This window comes from Choloepus didactylus, chromosome 1 (genome assembly GCF_015220235.1).
Source record: "Choloepus didactylus isolate mChoDid1 chromosome 1, mChoDid1.pri, whole genome shotgun sequence".
Taxonomy (NCBI): domain Eukaryota; kingdom Metazoa; phylum Chordata; class Mammalia; order Pilosa; family Megalonychidae; genus Choloepus; species Choloepus didactylus.
In genome coordinates this window covers 92,489,168-92,505,848 of record NC_051307.1, presented here as the reverse complement: position 1 = coordinate 92,505,848, position 16,681 = coordinate 92,489,168, and the positions used below count along the sequence as shown (strand labels likewise).

At 35.1% G+C, this 16,681-nt stretch overlaps 1 protein-coding gene and 1 pseudogene across 5 annotated transcripts in view; one reads left to right on the top strand and one right to left on the bottom strand.

The window, feature by feature from the left end:
- The window catches only part of ZNF148 (zinc finger protein 148), a 146,755-nt gene that overhangs the window by 45,521 nt on the left and 84,553 nt on the right, over window positions 1–16,681 (top strand). For all 5 annotated transcript variants that reach the window (XM_037837349.1, XM_037837353.1, XM_037837351.1 and 2 more), the window contains one exon: window positions 13,672–13,807. The gene's annotated coding sequence lies outside the window, so the exon portion shown is untranslated. The remainder of the gene's footprint in view (window positions 1–13,671; window positions 13,808–16,681) is intronic.
- Window positions 4,307–4,856, bottom strand: LOC119518402 (annotated as a pseudogene).

Here is a 16,681-nt window from a genome sequence, read left to right as displayed (position 1 = left end):
AATTCTCAATTCCATTGATCAACATGTTTGTCTTTGTGCCAGTACTATGCTGTTTTGACTACTGTGGCTTTATAGTAAGCTTCAAAGTCAGGAAGTGTAAGTCCTCCCACTTCGTTTTTCGTTTTTGTAATGTTTTTAGCAATTTGAAGCATCTTGCCCTTCCAAATAAATTTGATAAGTAGTTTTTCGAAGTCTGCAAAGTAGGTTGTTGGAATTTTGATTGGAATTGCATGAAATCTGTAGATCAGTTTGGGTAGGATCGACATCTTAACGATATTTAGCCTTCCTATCCATGGACAAGGTCCCCTTTTATTTCTTTTAGTAAAGTTATGTAATTTTCTGTGTAGAGATCTTTTATATCCTTGGTTAAGTTTATTTCTAGGTACTTGAGATTTTTTTAGTTGCTATTAAGAATGGAATCTTTTTCTTGGGTGTCTCTTCAGTTAGGTCATTTCTAGTGTATAGGAACATTACTGATTTATGTACATTAATCTTGTATCCTGCTACTTTGCTGAGTTTATTAGCTCAAGTAGCTGTGTTGTCTGTTTCTTAGGGTTTTGCAAATACAAGATCGTATCATCTGCAAATAATGGCAGTTTTATGTCTTCCTTTCCAATTTGGATGCCTTTTATTTCTTTGTCTTGCTGGATTGCTCTAGCTAGCACTTCTGGCCCAGTGTTGAATAATAGTGGTGACAGTGGGCATGCTTTTCTCATTCCTGATCTTAGAGGGAAGGCTTTCAGTCTCTCGCCATTGAGTACTGTGCTGGCTGTGGGTTTTCATATATGCCGTTTATCATATTGAGGAAGTTTCGTTCAATTCCTACCTTTGGAGTATTTTTAACAAAAAAGGATGCTGAATTTTGTTGAATGCTTTTTCAGCATCTATTAAGATGACCATTTGATTTTTCACTTTTGATTTGTTGATGTATTGTTTTACATTGATTGATTTTCTTATGTTGAATCACCCTTGCATTCCTGGAATGAACCACACTTGGTCATGGTGTATGATTTTTTTAATGTGTCTTTGGATTTGGTTTGCAAGTATTTTATTGAGAATTTTTGCATATATATTCATTAGGGAGATTGCCTGTAGTTTTCCTTTCTTGTAGCATCTTTATCTGGTTTTGGTATTAGAGTAATGTTGGCGTCATAAAATGAGTTATGTAGTATTCCATGTTCCTCAGTTTTTTGAAGGAATTTAAGTAGGATTAGTGTCAGTTCATTTTGGAAAGTTTGGTAAAATTCCCCTGTGAAGCCATGTGGCCCTGATCTTTTATTTGTAGGAGATTTTTGTTGACTGATTGGATCTCTTTTCTTGTGATTGGTTGGTTGAGCACTTCTGTTTCTTCTCTGGTCAGTCTTGGTTGTTCATATGTTTCTAGGATATTATCCATATCGTCTAAATTATCTTAGGGATCCACAGTAATGTCTCCCTCTCATTTATTATTTTGTTTATTTGGATCTTCTCTCTTTTTGACTTTCTCAGTCTAGCTAAGGGTTTGTCAATCTTGTTGATCTTCTCAAAGAACAACTTTTGGTTTCATTTATTCACTCTATTGTTTTTTTGTTCTCCATATCATTTATTTCTGCTTTAATCCTTGTTATTTCTTTTCTTCTACTTGCTTTAGAATTAGTTTGGTGATCATTTTCTAGTTTCTTGAGTTGTTCCATTAATTCTTTGATTTCAGCTCTTTCTTCCCTTTTAATGTGCGCATTTAGAGCTATAAATTTCACCCTCAATACCACCTTTGCCTCTTTTTCTCTTCCCATATATTTATGTATCTTGGTCTAAGATGAGTTTCTTGTAAACAACATATTGGTGGTTCATATTTTTTAATACATTCTGCCAATCTCTATCTTTTAATTGGGTAGTTTAATCCGTTCACATTCCATGTTATTATTGTGAAGGGAGTTGTTGAATCAGCCATCTTATTCTTTGATTTTTATTTGTCAGTTGTATTCTCCCCCCTACCCCTGCTTTTACGTCCTTTAAGATACCCTTACTGAAACTCTTCAATTCTTCTCCTTCCGGAACACCAATGATTCTTATATTTATGCTCTTTGTATTGTCCATCATTTCCCTGAGATCCATTTCAAATTGTTTTATTTTTTTCACCATTTGTCCTTTTATGCTTTCACCATATCTTCAAGTTCACTGATAGGGTCCTTTCAGGATATGCAGGCTTATTTGAACATTTATCTATAATTTGACAAAGCTGTAGCTCTCAACCTTTCTTTTTTTCTTAGCTGGTAGAGCTCCCTTTAGTATTTCTGGTAGGGCAGGTCTCTTGTTAACAAATTTTCTCAGCATTTATTTGTCTGTGAAAATTTTAAGCTCTCCCTCAGTTTTGAAGGAGAGCTTTCCTGAATGATGAATTCTTGTCTGGCAATTTTTTCTTTCAGAATTTTAAATATATGTTACTACTGCCTCCTCATGTCCGTGATGCCCACTGAGTAGTCAGTACTTAGTCTTTTTTGGTTTCCCTTGTATGTGGTGAATTGCTTCTCTCTTGCTGTTTTCAGAATATTCTCCTTCTCTTCAGCATTTTACAGTCTGATCAGAATATCTCTTGTAGTGGGTTTATTTGGATTTATTCTATTTGTAGTTTGTTGGGCATCTTTAATTTTCATATTTATGTTGTTTAGAAGGGTTTAGAAGTTTTCCCCAACAATGTCTTCAAATAATCTTTGTAGTCCTTTACTCTTCCCTTTCCGGAACACCAGTGATTCTTATATTTATGTGCTTTGTATTGTCCATCATTTCCCTGAGGTCTGTTTCAAATTGTTTTTTTTTTTTCACCATTCGTTCTTTTATGCTTTCACCATATCTTCCAAGTTCACTGATTCGTTCTCTGCCTTTTCTAATCTGTTTTTGTGTCTCAAGAATCTTTCTAATTTGCTCAACAGTATCTTTTATTTCCATGAGAATCTGCAATTTTTTTAAAATTTACTCTTGAAAATTCTTTATGCTCTCCTGGGGTCTTCTTCATATACTTTATATCGTGAGCCATGGTATTGATGTTTGTGGGTACTTTGATTAATTGCTGCAAGTTCTATGTCCCCTCAGGCTTTTTAATATGGATGTTTGGATTACTTGTATCTTCTGTTTTCTTCATATGATTTATAATTTTCTGTTAGTTTTGGCCTCTTGGCATTTGCTTATCTTGATAGAGTCCTTTCAGGATATGCAGGCTAATTTGAACATTTATCTATAATTTGACGGAGCTGTAGCTTGGTGTGGAGTGCACTCTCCCTGACCTACCAGCAGATGGTGCTCCTGAGCCACCTCTCATCCTCAAGCCAGTTCTCCCCAACTTCGTCTGTGCACTGAGTGGTGGTCCAAATCATGTGGAGATCCAATCAGTGCACCAGTTTTCTGTGTACACTGGGGTAGGGGGTGTGCCCTGTGCAGTTTGGCAGAGACTGCACTCCAGGACACAGTGGTCCTGGCTGTTCCCATGGCTGCGGGTGGAGTACTCTGGGGCTGCTGAGCTGCGCGTCTCACATTTCAGCTCAAATGCCTCACAGTACCTCTTTGTAGGGCGCCCACGAGTCCCTGGTATTGGGGGAGGGTTCCTGGCACTTCCGTGGGGCACCCCTGCCTCTAGGTTGTGCAACTTTGGGCTTTGGTAGAGGAAGAATGGACGCCATCAGAAACCTGCCAAATCCTGGATTCCCTCAAGGAAGCTCTCGGATGCTGGACTGTGATGGGTTGTCTCCCCGCCATCTGCAAAGATGGCTGCATGGGTCGTGGAAAGCTACCGCCTTCCACAATTGTCTGCCTGCTCCAATGGCTAGTCCCTGGCATGAGGGCTCTTGGTCTCTGGTCTGTGAATGATTATCACTCATGCCAGGTAGTGAGGAGGGTACCCGGGGCATGGAAGGCTACTTCCCTCCCGCTGTCAGCTGGCTGCAGCCACCCATTCCCTGGTGGCGTTCCAGGCCAAACACTCACCCTTTTCTAAACACAGCCTCTTGGTTTCTCCAAGTAGACCCTCACTGTGGGTGCAGACGTCATTGTCTAGCCAGTGTAACTCTGGAGCTGCTGTTTTGGAGCACTTTCTGTCCTTTATCTAGTGTTTTTCACAGAAGAGAATTTTGGTCTGTCTGTCCTATGTTGGATCCCTATTTTTTTCTTTATAAAGGTCAAAATTGATGAGCCCAAAGAGACATCTCACAAAGAGAGCCTCATTCTATTCCTGCCACCACCCTTCCCCTTCCTCTACACAGAGAAGTCTATTTGCATGAACAGCACCTAGTGGGTAGCACACTCAAATGCAGTGGCAATTCCAGTTTCACCTGATTTATGTATCCGCATCATGATGACAGACGACATTGAGCTTGTTTCTCCATAATGTTCCTCTCAGGAGCCCACACTCCTGCCCTGAAGGGGTTAGGTACTCTGGGATGTCCACCTGGAATATATTTTTCCCCCCTTTCCTAGACATGGGCTTTATTAACCACCTGGGGTTTGAAATCACAGTCACGTACTTCTCTTACTTCTGTTCCAGGTTGGTCAGTAGTGCTTCATTTTCTAGTTCCACAACCTCACCAGGAGCTAAGTCTTCAGAAAACCGGGAAGGTTCCTCAATGTCAGTGAGCCCAGCAATCATGCTTCGTCCAGATTTTTCCCCTTCCTGAAGCAGGGTCTTAATCTGAGCAGGAGTCATACTGAACCTCTCCACCAGCAGGTCCCACCAGGCATTGTCTTCCCAGTCCCTGTGAGCAGTGTGGATGGCGATTGTACAGTCTGGTGGCTGCTTAGCAGGGGTGCCATAGTGTCTCCATGGTCTTGAGACAGTTCAAGAGAAAGCCATCATAAGGCTGCTGGAAGGAGAGGCTGCCAGGCTTCATCTCCTGCCAATTCTCTCGTCCTCGGGTGGCCTTCTTTGTGGGCTGCGAAGAAAGTGCTTTTCCACTTGTCTCAGGTTCTTCACCATGCTGAAGGTGGGGTCTGTCTCTTGATCTCCAGGTCCACCTACCTCTGCCCCCTCTGTGTGGGTCCGTCATCCACCTCCTTGTGTCCCGCTGAGGCTGCCTGCACCAGTATGACCTCGCTCCGTGGCTAGGCAGGGAGACGACTTGGGTCTTGGAGAGAAGGGTGGACATCCGGCCTGCGTCATTACTACGCAGCTGCCACCTGTGACTCTTAAAGAGTGTCATGCGCTGTCCGCACTGGTCTGCTCATCCAGATTTAATTGTAAGAGGAGTATAGACTTAAGCAGTAGAAAATGTTGTAAGATCAAAAGCTTTTCCCCCTTTCCTGTTCTATTTTCCTTCCTTCCTCCCTCCCTCCCTCTTTTCCTTTGTTCCTTTCTTCCGTTCTTTCTTGTGTATCCTCCCAGAAATGTTCTATGCATATGTAAGCATTTATTTGTGTACTTCTATTTACATATTCTTCTCACAAATGAGATTACACCATACATATTATTCTACCTTTTTTTTTCTATATGCCATATCATTCCATATTATTTCTTATTTCATTTTGTGTTATATTTCAGCATTTCGATGTACCCTAATTAATTAAACTTTTTCATTTTTATTGGCTCAAGGTATTTTTTCAGTGTTCTATGGTCATGTGCTTTGCCCTTTTGTGGAGATTCTTGGTATATTTGTCTGTTAAGGAAATGAGCCTGTTGTTATTTGTTAGGGAAATATTTTTGGTTAGTTTTTGGTGTCTTTTGACTTTTTGTTTGTGTTTTTGTCCTAAAGAAGTTTTAATTTTTTATGGTTTAATTAAGAAATCTTTTCCTTTATGGCAGGGGGTGATGTGTGAGGTTTAAAATATCTTTAACATTAATTGTAGGATTCATTTACCCACCTGTATTATAACATCCATCTCTGAATGACATGGAATATAATCGCTTAATTAATAGCATTTTTTTTCTCTCTCTTTTCTTAATGATACAAAAAGTAGTTGCGTGTTAAGATTGGTAGTTTTAGATTCAGTGAACTATGGTACTTAACTAAACCCATAAAAGGTTTTTATATTTTTCGTTTAAATTTTTTTAAAATCTTGTTTATCTTTATAAAGTTTTTTTGTGAGTGGTGGTGGTGGTGGTTAAGCAATACAATGTAGAGCTCCAGATTTCCTTTTTTCCAGTTGGCTAACCAGTTGTCCCTAGTCTAATTATTGAATGCTGCATTTCTTCTCTACATAGTAGAAATACCACATTTTTCATCTACTAAATTTCCATTTTTGAAGGCCTGTTTCTAAAATCTCTGTTTAGTACATCTGTCTGCCTATTCTTACATGATAGTATTAAGAAAATTTAGTAAAGTTATACTTATAAAATTACTTATACATAAATAATTATCTTTCTTTTATACAAATAATATACATTACAACTAGTGATGGGAAGAAAATACATACTTTCATAAGAACTAAAGTGACAAAATGCTGGGAGTAAACTTAATAAATTTTGTAGAACATACTTGAAAAATTTGAAACTACTGAGAGAAAGAGAATTTGAATCAATATAAATTCTTGGATTGGAAGATCTAATATTGTAAAGTTGTCATTTCATTATAGAAATACAGTGATTTTTGTATATTGACCTTATATCCTGATACCTTGCTAAACTCATTTATTAGTTTTGGTATTTTCTTTTGTGGGTTTGTTGAGAACTTTTTATGTACAAGATCATGCCACTAGTGAACTGAGGCAGTTTTACTTCTTTGTAATCTGGATGCCTTTAATTTTTTTCGTTTTTTTCTTTTCTTTCTGCTTTATTGTACTTGCTAGAACCTCCAGTACACTGTTACATACAAGTGGTTAAAGTGGACATCTGTATGTTGTTTTTGATTTTTAGGAGGAAAGCACTTGAGTTTTAACCATTAAGTATGATATTAGCTGTGGGTTTTTTTGTAGTTACCTTTTAGCAGGTTAAGAAAGTTCCTTTCTGATCCTAGTTTATTGAGAATTTTTAATCATGAGTGGATGTTGCATTTTCTCAAATGCTTTTTTTGCATCTGTTGAAATGATAACATGGTTTTTGTGTTATTCTACTGCTGTGGTGGAGTATGAGTGCATTAATTGATTTTCAGCTGTTGAACCAATGTTACATTCCTGATATAAATCCTACTTGTTCATGGTTTATAACCCTTTTCTATTACTGGATTCTGTTTGCTAATATTTTGTTTAGAATTTTTGCATCATTGCTCATGAGGGATATTGGTCTGTAGTTTTCATGTGATGTTTTTGACTTGTTTTGGTATCAGGGTAATAATACTGGTGTTATAATTTGAGTTTGTGAAGTATACCCTATTTCGCCATTTTCTGAGGGAGTTTCTGAAGGATTGATATTTCTTTAAATATTTGATGGAGTTCATCAGTGAAACCATCTGGGCCTGGGCTTTGCTTTGTGGGAATATTTTAAGTACTAATTCAGTATGTTTACTTGTTATATTCAGATTTCTATTTGTTGTTGAGACAGATTTGATAATATGTGACCTTCTAGGTGTTTGTCCATTTCATGTAAGTTGTTCAAATTGTTGGCTTAACTTTGTTTATGATAATCCCTTATAATTTTTAAAATTCCTGTATGGTCAGTGGTATTGTGTCTGCTCTTTCATCCTTGATTTTGATTATTTTTGTCTTTTCTATTTTAATCTTCATTAGTCTAGCTAAAATGTTTTTCAATTTTGTTGATCGTTTCAAAGAACCAAGTTTTTAATCTATTTTTCTGATTTGTATTCCACCTATTTCTGTTTTTATCTTTATTGCTTTTCTTCATGTTGCTTTATGGTAGATTTTCCTCTTCTCTAGTTTTCTTAAGATGGAGGCTTAGGTTTTTCATTTGTGACCCTTATCTTCCAATGCATATTCTGTTCTTTAGCTGCATACTGTAAATTTGATGTTTTTTTTTTTTTTCATTCAGTTCAAAATATTTTCTAATTTTCTTTTTAATTCCTTCTTTGACTCATGTATTGTTTACAAGTTTGAAGTGTAACGTCCAAACATTTGGGGATTTCCCAGTTTCTAATTTAGTTGATATCTAATTTAATTCTGTTTTGGTTGTAGAACATAGTTTGTATGACTTGAGTCCTTTTAAATTTATTGAGACTTGTTTTATGTTCTAGAATGTGGTCTGTCATATCCATGAGTGCTTCAATACAACGTTTATTGAAGTTTTCTATATATGCCAATTAGGTCTAGTTGGTTGATACTGTGGTTCAAGTTTTCTTTATTTTTGCAAATTTTCTGTCTAATCCATCAATTATTTAAAGTGGTGTTTTGCACTCTTCAGTTGTAATTGTTGGAATTTTTTATTTATCCTCTCTAGTAATGTCAGTTTTTGCTTCATTATTTTGGTACTGTGTTTTCAGGGGCATATACATTTATAGTTGTTATATCTTGATGCATTAATTTTTTCATCATTGTGAAATGTTCTTTGTCCCCAGTAACATTTGTCTTAACGTCTATGTTGTATGATATTAACATGCCACTCCACCCTCTCTTAAGTTTATTGTTTCCAGATATATCTTTTTTTCTTCATCTTTTTATGTTCAATGTTAAATTTAAGTTTGCAGTTCCTAACAGCATATAGTTGAATCTTGATAGTCTCTGCTTTGAAAGTTTCTGCATTTTCATTGGGCTGTTTAAACCATTCACATTTAATTATGGATATGGTTGGATTTATGTTTGCCATTTTGCTATTTTTTCCTGTGTTTTTTGTTCCTCTGTTCTTCCTTTACTGCCTTCTTTTTGTTAAACAGTTTTTAGTGTACCATTTTAATTACTCTGATTTTTATTCTACTATATATTATTGAGATATTTTCTTTGTGGTTGTTCTAGGGATTTAACAGTCTGCCTTATCTTAATATTAATTTAATATTAATTAAAAAATGTAAACTTTGCTCCAGGTTAGCTCTCTTCTTCCTCCTCTTTTATATTTTACATAATTATCTGTTATGAACTCAGCAAAGCACTGTTACAGTCATTGCTGTATGTATTCTTGTGCCTTTTAAAGTTCTTGAGAGAAGATATAGAAAAATTATATTTTTAGAGTTTTCTAGATTAACCCACTTTTTTTTTTTTTTAAACCATTTCCAGTGCTCTTCATTTCTTCCTGTGTATTTGTGTTACTGTCTGATGTTGCTTCCTTCCAGATTGAAGAACTTTCTTTAGTATTTCTTAGAGGCAGGTCTTCCAGCAATACTTTGTCTTAGCCTTTGTTTGTGTGGGAATGTCTTTATTAGGCCTTCATTTTGGGGGATAATTTTTTTACCCTCCTAAGTTGACAGCTTTCTTCCCCTAGAAGTTTGAAGATGTGATTCCACTGTTTTCTGGCCTCTATTGTTTCCAACTGGAAGTTAGCTGTTAATTGTATTGATGTTCCTGGCACATGCTGAGTCATTTTTTCCTTGATTTGTTTTAAGATGTTTCTCCTTGGGTTTGCTTTTAGCAGTACAACTCTGTGTCTAGGTGTGGGTTTCTTTTGCATTTATTTTCTTTGACTTGAGATTCTTGGATCTTTTTTGTTTTGGGTCAAATTTTTAAAGTATTTTATTAAAACGTTTTCAGTCCCTTCTCTCTTTTTTTCCTGGGACTCCTGAAATGTTGGCAGTCTATATGTTGTTCTACAGGTCTTTGAGGCTATGCTCATTTTTCTTCAGTCTTTTTTTTTGAATTGGGTACTACATTGATCTATCTAAAAAGTCTCTTGTTTTTCTCCTGACATCTTGTATTTGCTCTAGTAAATTTTTTATGTCACTTACTATACTTTTCAATGTTAGAATTTCCATTTGATTTGTTTAAATAATCTCTGTTCTCTTGCTTAGAATCTATTGATTCATTCTTTCCATAATTTCTTTTAGTTTTTAATACATAGTTTCCTTTACTTCTTTTAATATTTCTGTAATAGCTACTTTGAAGTCTTGGTTTGATTAAAACACCACCTAGGGACACTCAAACTGTTTGTATTGACTGCTGTTTTTCATGAGTATGGGTCACATTTTCCTATTTTGTTTTGTTTTGTTTTTTCCTTTGCAAAATATTATAGGAACTCTTGATTGTAATATTCTCCTACTCCCCCATTCACAAGGTTATTGTTGTTATTTCACTTTGTTTTATCTATTTGATGCAACTCTATTGAAAAAACCTAACAAGTAACAAGATGTTTTATTTGGGACAAAAATTTATCTAGAAAAATAGACATGCATGAATATCCAGGAAGAATCTGAAATGAAAGTATACTGATTGAAGAGTAACTCTGTCAGAGTTTAAAGTATCTTAAAAATATGGACACAATGTTGGAGTGTTTAAAGATGATGAATTAATATATTTTTAGAAATTCAAAGACGGTTTTGCTCTAGGCCAGAAAGAATATTTTTCTTGCCTTTGTACCATGGTAAACTGATGTAAAATCATAGGCTCTTTTATATATCATCTGGTATCTTAAGATTCCTGTGAAGGGGAGTACACGACTGTTTTTAGTGTAACATGGTTATAACATCAAATTTGCAGTTTTATGCATTTTAAGTGTACTATTCAGTGGAATTAATTACTTTTGCAATATTACGCTATTGTTACCACCTTCAGTTACCAGAACTTTTCCATCACCCCAAACCAGAAACTCTGTACCCATTAAGCATTAACTACCTCACTCCCCAGTTTTCCTACCTCCCCACTCTAACCCTGGTAACCTGTATGTCATCTACTTTCTGTCCTTATGAATTTGCGTATACTCGGTACAGTTTTTCTTTCAGTAATTTACTTATGTCATCATCCATCTGTCTTCTTGCCTCTCATGGTTCCTGTGAGAAATTGATGCTTAATCTTATTGAGGCTCCTTTGTACATGATCAGTTGTTTCTCTCTTGCTAATTTCAGGATTCTTGTTGTCTTTGGAATTTCACAGTTTTGTTGTATTTTGTCTTGGTGTGGATCTCTTTGGGTTTATCCTATTTGGAAGTCTACACTTCTTGTATGTATATGTTTATGTGTTTCCTTAAATTTGGGATGTTTTCAGCAATTAATTTTTCCAAGTATTCTTTCTGCCCCTTTATCTCCTTTCTTCTCCTGGGACTTCCATAAAAAGACTAATGGGACTTCTTCTGGGACTCCCACAAGTGTCTTAGGCTCCGTTCATTTTTCTTCATTCTTTTTTCCTTTCTGTTCCTGAGTGGATATTTTCAATTGCCATATGTTCTTATTTGCAGATTCTTTCTTTTGCCAGCTCCATTCTGCTGTTGAGTCCTTCTAGGCAATTTTTAATTTCATTTACTATATTTTTTAGCTCCATTATTTGTTTGGTTCCTGTTCCGGTTTGCTAATGCTGCCATTTTGCAAAATACCAGAAATGGATTGGCTTTTATAAAGGGGGTTTAGTTGGTTACAAAGTTACAGTCTGAAGGCCATGAAAATGTCCAAATGAAGGCATCAGCACAAGTATACCTTCATCAAAGGAAGGTCCATGGCATCTGGAAAACCTCTTGTTAGCTGGGAAGGCACATGGCTGGTGTCTGTTGATACCAGGTTGTGTTCCAGCCCCACTCTGAGCTCCTATGCATTCTTCAGAGTGTCTCTCTTGGCTGCAGCACCTCCTTCGGTCTGTGAACACTTTCATAGGACTCCAGTGATTCAGTTAAGACCCACCCTGAAATATCGCCATGGAAATGATCCAATCAAATGGTTTACTCACAGTTGATTGAGTCACATCTCCTTGGAAACACTCAGTCAAAGGATTCTAATCCAATCAACATTAATACATCTGCCCCCACAAGACTGCATCAAAGAACATGGTGGTTTGGAAGACATCATACATCCAAACTGGAACCGTTCCTTTTCATAATTTTTATATCTTTATTGAAATTCTAATTTTGTTCAAATATTGTTTTCCTGGTTTCCTTTAGTTTTTTTTGTCCATATGTGACTTTAGTTCTTTGAGCATATTTAACACAGTTTCTAAAAAGTCTTTGTCTACTAGTTCCAATGTCTATACTTCTGTATTGAAGGTTTTTTGTTACTTAATTTTGTTCCCTTAAATGTGTCCTTTTTTTTCTGCATACCTTTTGAGTTTTTCTTGAAATTTGGACATTTGAATATTTTAATGTGTTACCTCTGTAAATCAGTTTCTTTTTCCCACAAGGTTTTTTTTTTTTTCCTTCTTCTTATTGCTCATGGATATAATAATCTATTGTTCTTAGTGATTTTTTCCCCTAAATTATTTATGGAAAGATTGTTCTTGATGTATGTAGTCACTGAAGTCTCAGTACCATAAACTTTTATTCATTTAACGTTAGAGATGTCCTTGAATACTGGGAGCTAAAAAAACATCCAAGAGAAAACACTTTTCTGATCTTTGAAGATTGACTCTGTGCCTATATTTTTCTTCAGCACTTAGCCAGCTTTGCAGTAATTCTAAAGAACAGCTTAACGCAAAGCTATTGGGTCTTCCCAGGTCTTTTCTGAGCTTGTGACTTACCCTGAGCATGCACGTGTAGTCTTATGAATTCATCCGTTAACATAGATACTCTGAATGCCACATTTTTCCCAGGGAACTCACTGCCTTTTTAGTTGCATGTCTCAACTGATATTCTTTTGCCCCAAGCAGCTGTGGTTTGATGTTGTCCTTTGGTATTTTTTGTGGTCCTGCCAGCTGCTTGTATGTCCAGAGTAACTTGTGGGACAGGAGAGACAGGCATCTTGGATAAGTGCTTCACAGTACCATTAGATGGATTGGTACATGCATCCCCATATATGCATAAGTATCAGTTTGCTCCTTCTGGAACCTGGAACCAGGGACCTATAGTTGGAGCACTGGCTGGTGCTGCACTGAGTCAGGAAGAGGTTGGGAGAAGGGCTAGTAAAGTTGCCACAAGGTTTCTCTACTGTTGTTAAGTTGCTTTTTTCTTGATATGGTGTTTACTTGGTTATTGTAACCCTTTTGACTGTTTTCCAGACCTCTGAGAAAGTTGGTTCTGTCAGTTTCTGCTTATTTTTCAGTATTTCTGTCAGGAGACAGAGTTTTGGGACTTCTTGCTCATCTGTTTTCCTGTTGTCATCTCCCAAAGTATTCATGACAGAAAAGAAGTATTTTTAAAGAACTCCATGGTAGGAAATTCTATAAACTCTTTATTTGTTACTGTGCTCAGAAAGAGTGTCAGGAAGTCACCTTATTATGTACAGCTTATGTTCTCTATTTTTGTTAATTTTTTCTGTCTAAAATGAACTTGTGGATGATGTTTCTATATCCAGGTACTGGTTTACAACTCCTTTTCATGGTGAATATACATGCATTCTGTATTGTTAGTTAATAAGGTCTACCATTGTCTTCTCTCTTTCCATTTCATAGACTTTACAAAACAGACATGAAGAGTATTTTTAAGTGTTTCTTAATTTTTGCTTTCTCTTTTCTCTAACCTGTTTATGCCTGTAAACCTCAAAATTTCCTTTAATGTCCCATATCTCTGAAGTTGTAGACTCTAGATCTAAGCAAATTACTTTTATATATGACCAGGGTTATTTCAGTTATTACTGTTACCGCTATTCTCCCTCTTTTAGGCTTAAAACAAGTCAGTTCATTCGTCCTTCAGGTATAGCTTAATGTTTACCTACCAAGAGTGATCATTTCAGTATTTATACCAGTTTCTGTATGTTGTATTGTATAGTATTTTTTTCCTCTAATGTTTTTTATTTGCTGTTTTTTTTTTTTTTTTTTTTTGAGGAATTTGGTGGCATAAGTGATTAAGGTGATATTCTGGGGTTTTGAAGCCTATGAAAGGTGGCAACTCAATCATGATTTCTTTTTCAACTCCACAGCATTTCCTTCCTTGAAGTCTTCATTTTTATCTTAGTCTCAGGTAACCTCAATTCTTGTTTTTCATATGGATGAATAAATTTTTTAACTATCAAAGTGTATTCTTTGGCTGGTAGAACTTCATCCTGAATTTTTGCCTTTTTTTTTTTTTTTTCTGTATGTTTAGGCATTTATACCTGAAACTTGGGATTTAATTTTTTCTTAAAAACAGTTTTAAGGGAAAATTGAATAATGATAAACTTTTAGATATTAAGTTTTGTTTAATACAGAAAAATATATGTAGATTGTCGTGTAATATTATGTGAAATTTAAGTGAGAAATTGTTTCTTGTTGAGCCCTTTGCTTCTTTAGGATAGGCGTTTTTTTTTGTCTTTTCTTCCCAACATTTGCACATATTAAAATTTCCAGAATATCCAGGGAAACTGTTTCCATAATTGAGAAAATTAGACCTATTAAAGTAAATTTAATGGTGTTTGCCATATAATTTTTAAATATGAAAAACCATCAGCTGTACAGTTGTATATGTACATTTACCTGCACTAACGTGAAGAAGTAGTTTTGTAGATAATTCAGTAATCATTTATATTAACTGTGTTAGCTAAAATACGTATTCGATAACTGTGACAGAGACTTAAAAAAGATAGACGTTTATTTATATTTACTTGAGAAGTCCATGTAAACAATCTTGGCATTGTTTGGAGACTCCAAAAGCACTCTGATCTGGCTGCTTTATCTTGCTCTGCCATTCTTAATATGTGGCTTCTGTCTTTTGGTCTAAGTTGATTACCATCAGGTCTGATTCTAGCTACAATGAGGAAGGGGAGGCACATTCTCCTTTTAAGGGAAGTTGTATGTATATCACTCATGGGATATGAATAAATCCCTCATATCCTATTATAATTTAGTCATTGGCCACAAGCAGTGTCAAGGGAGGCTGGGAAATGAATCTTACTTAGATAGCCATATGTCTCACTTAAAATTACATTGTTGGGTAAGAAGTTAAAAACACATTTTGGGTGGACGCCAGTTGTCTGTCATGTCATGGTTAGTATTAGACTTTTTATTTTTCTAGTTCAGACTAACATTAAATTGATAATTTTTATTGTCCAAGAAATTGTTCTTATTTGAGTTCTGAGACAAATGTAGTTCTGCATTTGGTCATTATGGTTCACTGACTAAATATTGCTTGTGGTAAGGTGTTAAAATTGAGTCAAGATAATAACTCATTTTATTTGAGTTGATTTGCCTATAATCTTATACTCTAAAGCAAGGGTGGGACCGTGGGTAGGAAGATTGTTTCAGCCACACAAAGAGCTAAATAATCTATTAAAGTTTCCTTCTAATTCTTAAAAGTCTGTTATTCTAGATGTTTAAAAATGATCAGAACCACTTATTCCCAAAGAAATTATGTACTTAAATAGTTTTTAGATGAAGGGTATTTCACTGTACATTATGTTTTATGATACTTGCCCTAATGTGAATACTGTTTTGAAACAAGTATCAAATACTAGTTATTTCTATTATACTTTATTAAAGTGTTGGAAACTGGTTATTAGTTTTCTACCATATTTTATAGTGTCTTTTTTTAAAGAGTTCAGATAACAATTAGTCTTGAAAAATTTGTTGCATACTTGTGTACAGTTTTTATAGTAGGCCAATTGATTTGTTTATAATAAACAATTGTGAAACATTATAGATTTCTTGGATATTGAAGGCAGCGAAGACATCTTTCTATTGTACTGCACAAATAGCGTTTGTATTATTACAGTGAGATAGCATTTATCTGTTTTCTTGGAAAAATGAGACAATGTTGATATAAATAATTAACACTTCTGTTTCTGATGAGTCCTGGTTACTATGGAGTATGTATTACAACTAACACTACATGTTTAATGTTTGTTCATAGTGTACAGGTAAGTTTGTTTTAAGAAGTATATTTAAGAAGAATAAAATACCTTTTATTATGCAAGACTATAGAAAATTCATAGTTAATTATTAGAGTTAGTATTCATGAATATTAATGTTTGAATTGTTGATATTGGCATAGCATGATGGATGTAACAACTTGATTAGCCAAATGTTAGGATTCTGTTGTGCTTGGACCTTTTTTTCACCTTTTCTGCCTCCTCACCCCCCTTCTTAAAAAAATATATTAGAACTGATTCTTAAATAGTTTGAGTTGCCATAAATTTGATATTTTAATTTTTCCAAATACCACCATTTTCTTGTTGTTACACTTTTAGAACACATTGGTGGAGATGATTTGGAATGCAGAATATATGTAGATCCTGCTTTATTTGAACATTTGTCAGTGTGGATGTAGATACACTCCTGTTAATCTTTGGCTTAAAAATTTACAAATTATTTTTCTGTGGTTAAAAAATGATCACTGTTTCATTTTTAGTTGTTACGTTGTATAACGTGATTGCTCTTAGTCTGTGAATCTCTAAATATGTTTTCAGCTATTAAAATTAGGTTATCTGTTATTATTTGAATATCTTTTATTGTTGTTGACACTTATCATAAAGGCCGTTTTCTCTAGTTGCCTTTATTATAGATGGTGCTTCTATTAGAATATTTTGAAATAGTACTTTAAAAATCAAGGAGCATGGTTTTTAAGTTATGCTTTATAGACACGAAATGGTAGTTTCACAAAAGCACATCTGAAGTGGTCTCCAAGTTTGGAAATGCTGAGAGGAGAAATAGATTTTGTTTTAAAATTAGGTATGAAGCAGATTTTGCTTTGATCAAAACTATGCTTTTGAAGAATGAGAGAGTACAAAACAGTATTAACTTAGAAATTAGAAATGGCAGATTTGTTAAAGATTGAATTTCTCATGGACTCATATCTGGGTTAAAAATCTTAATGTCCAAATTAATCTAACTGGCATCCTCTAAACAAGGAGTTACTGAATAT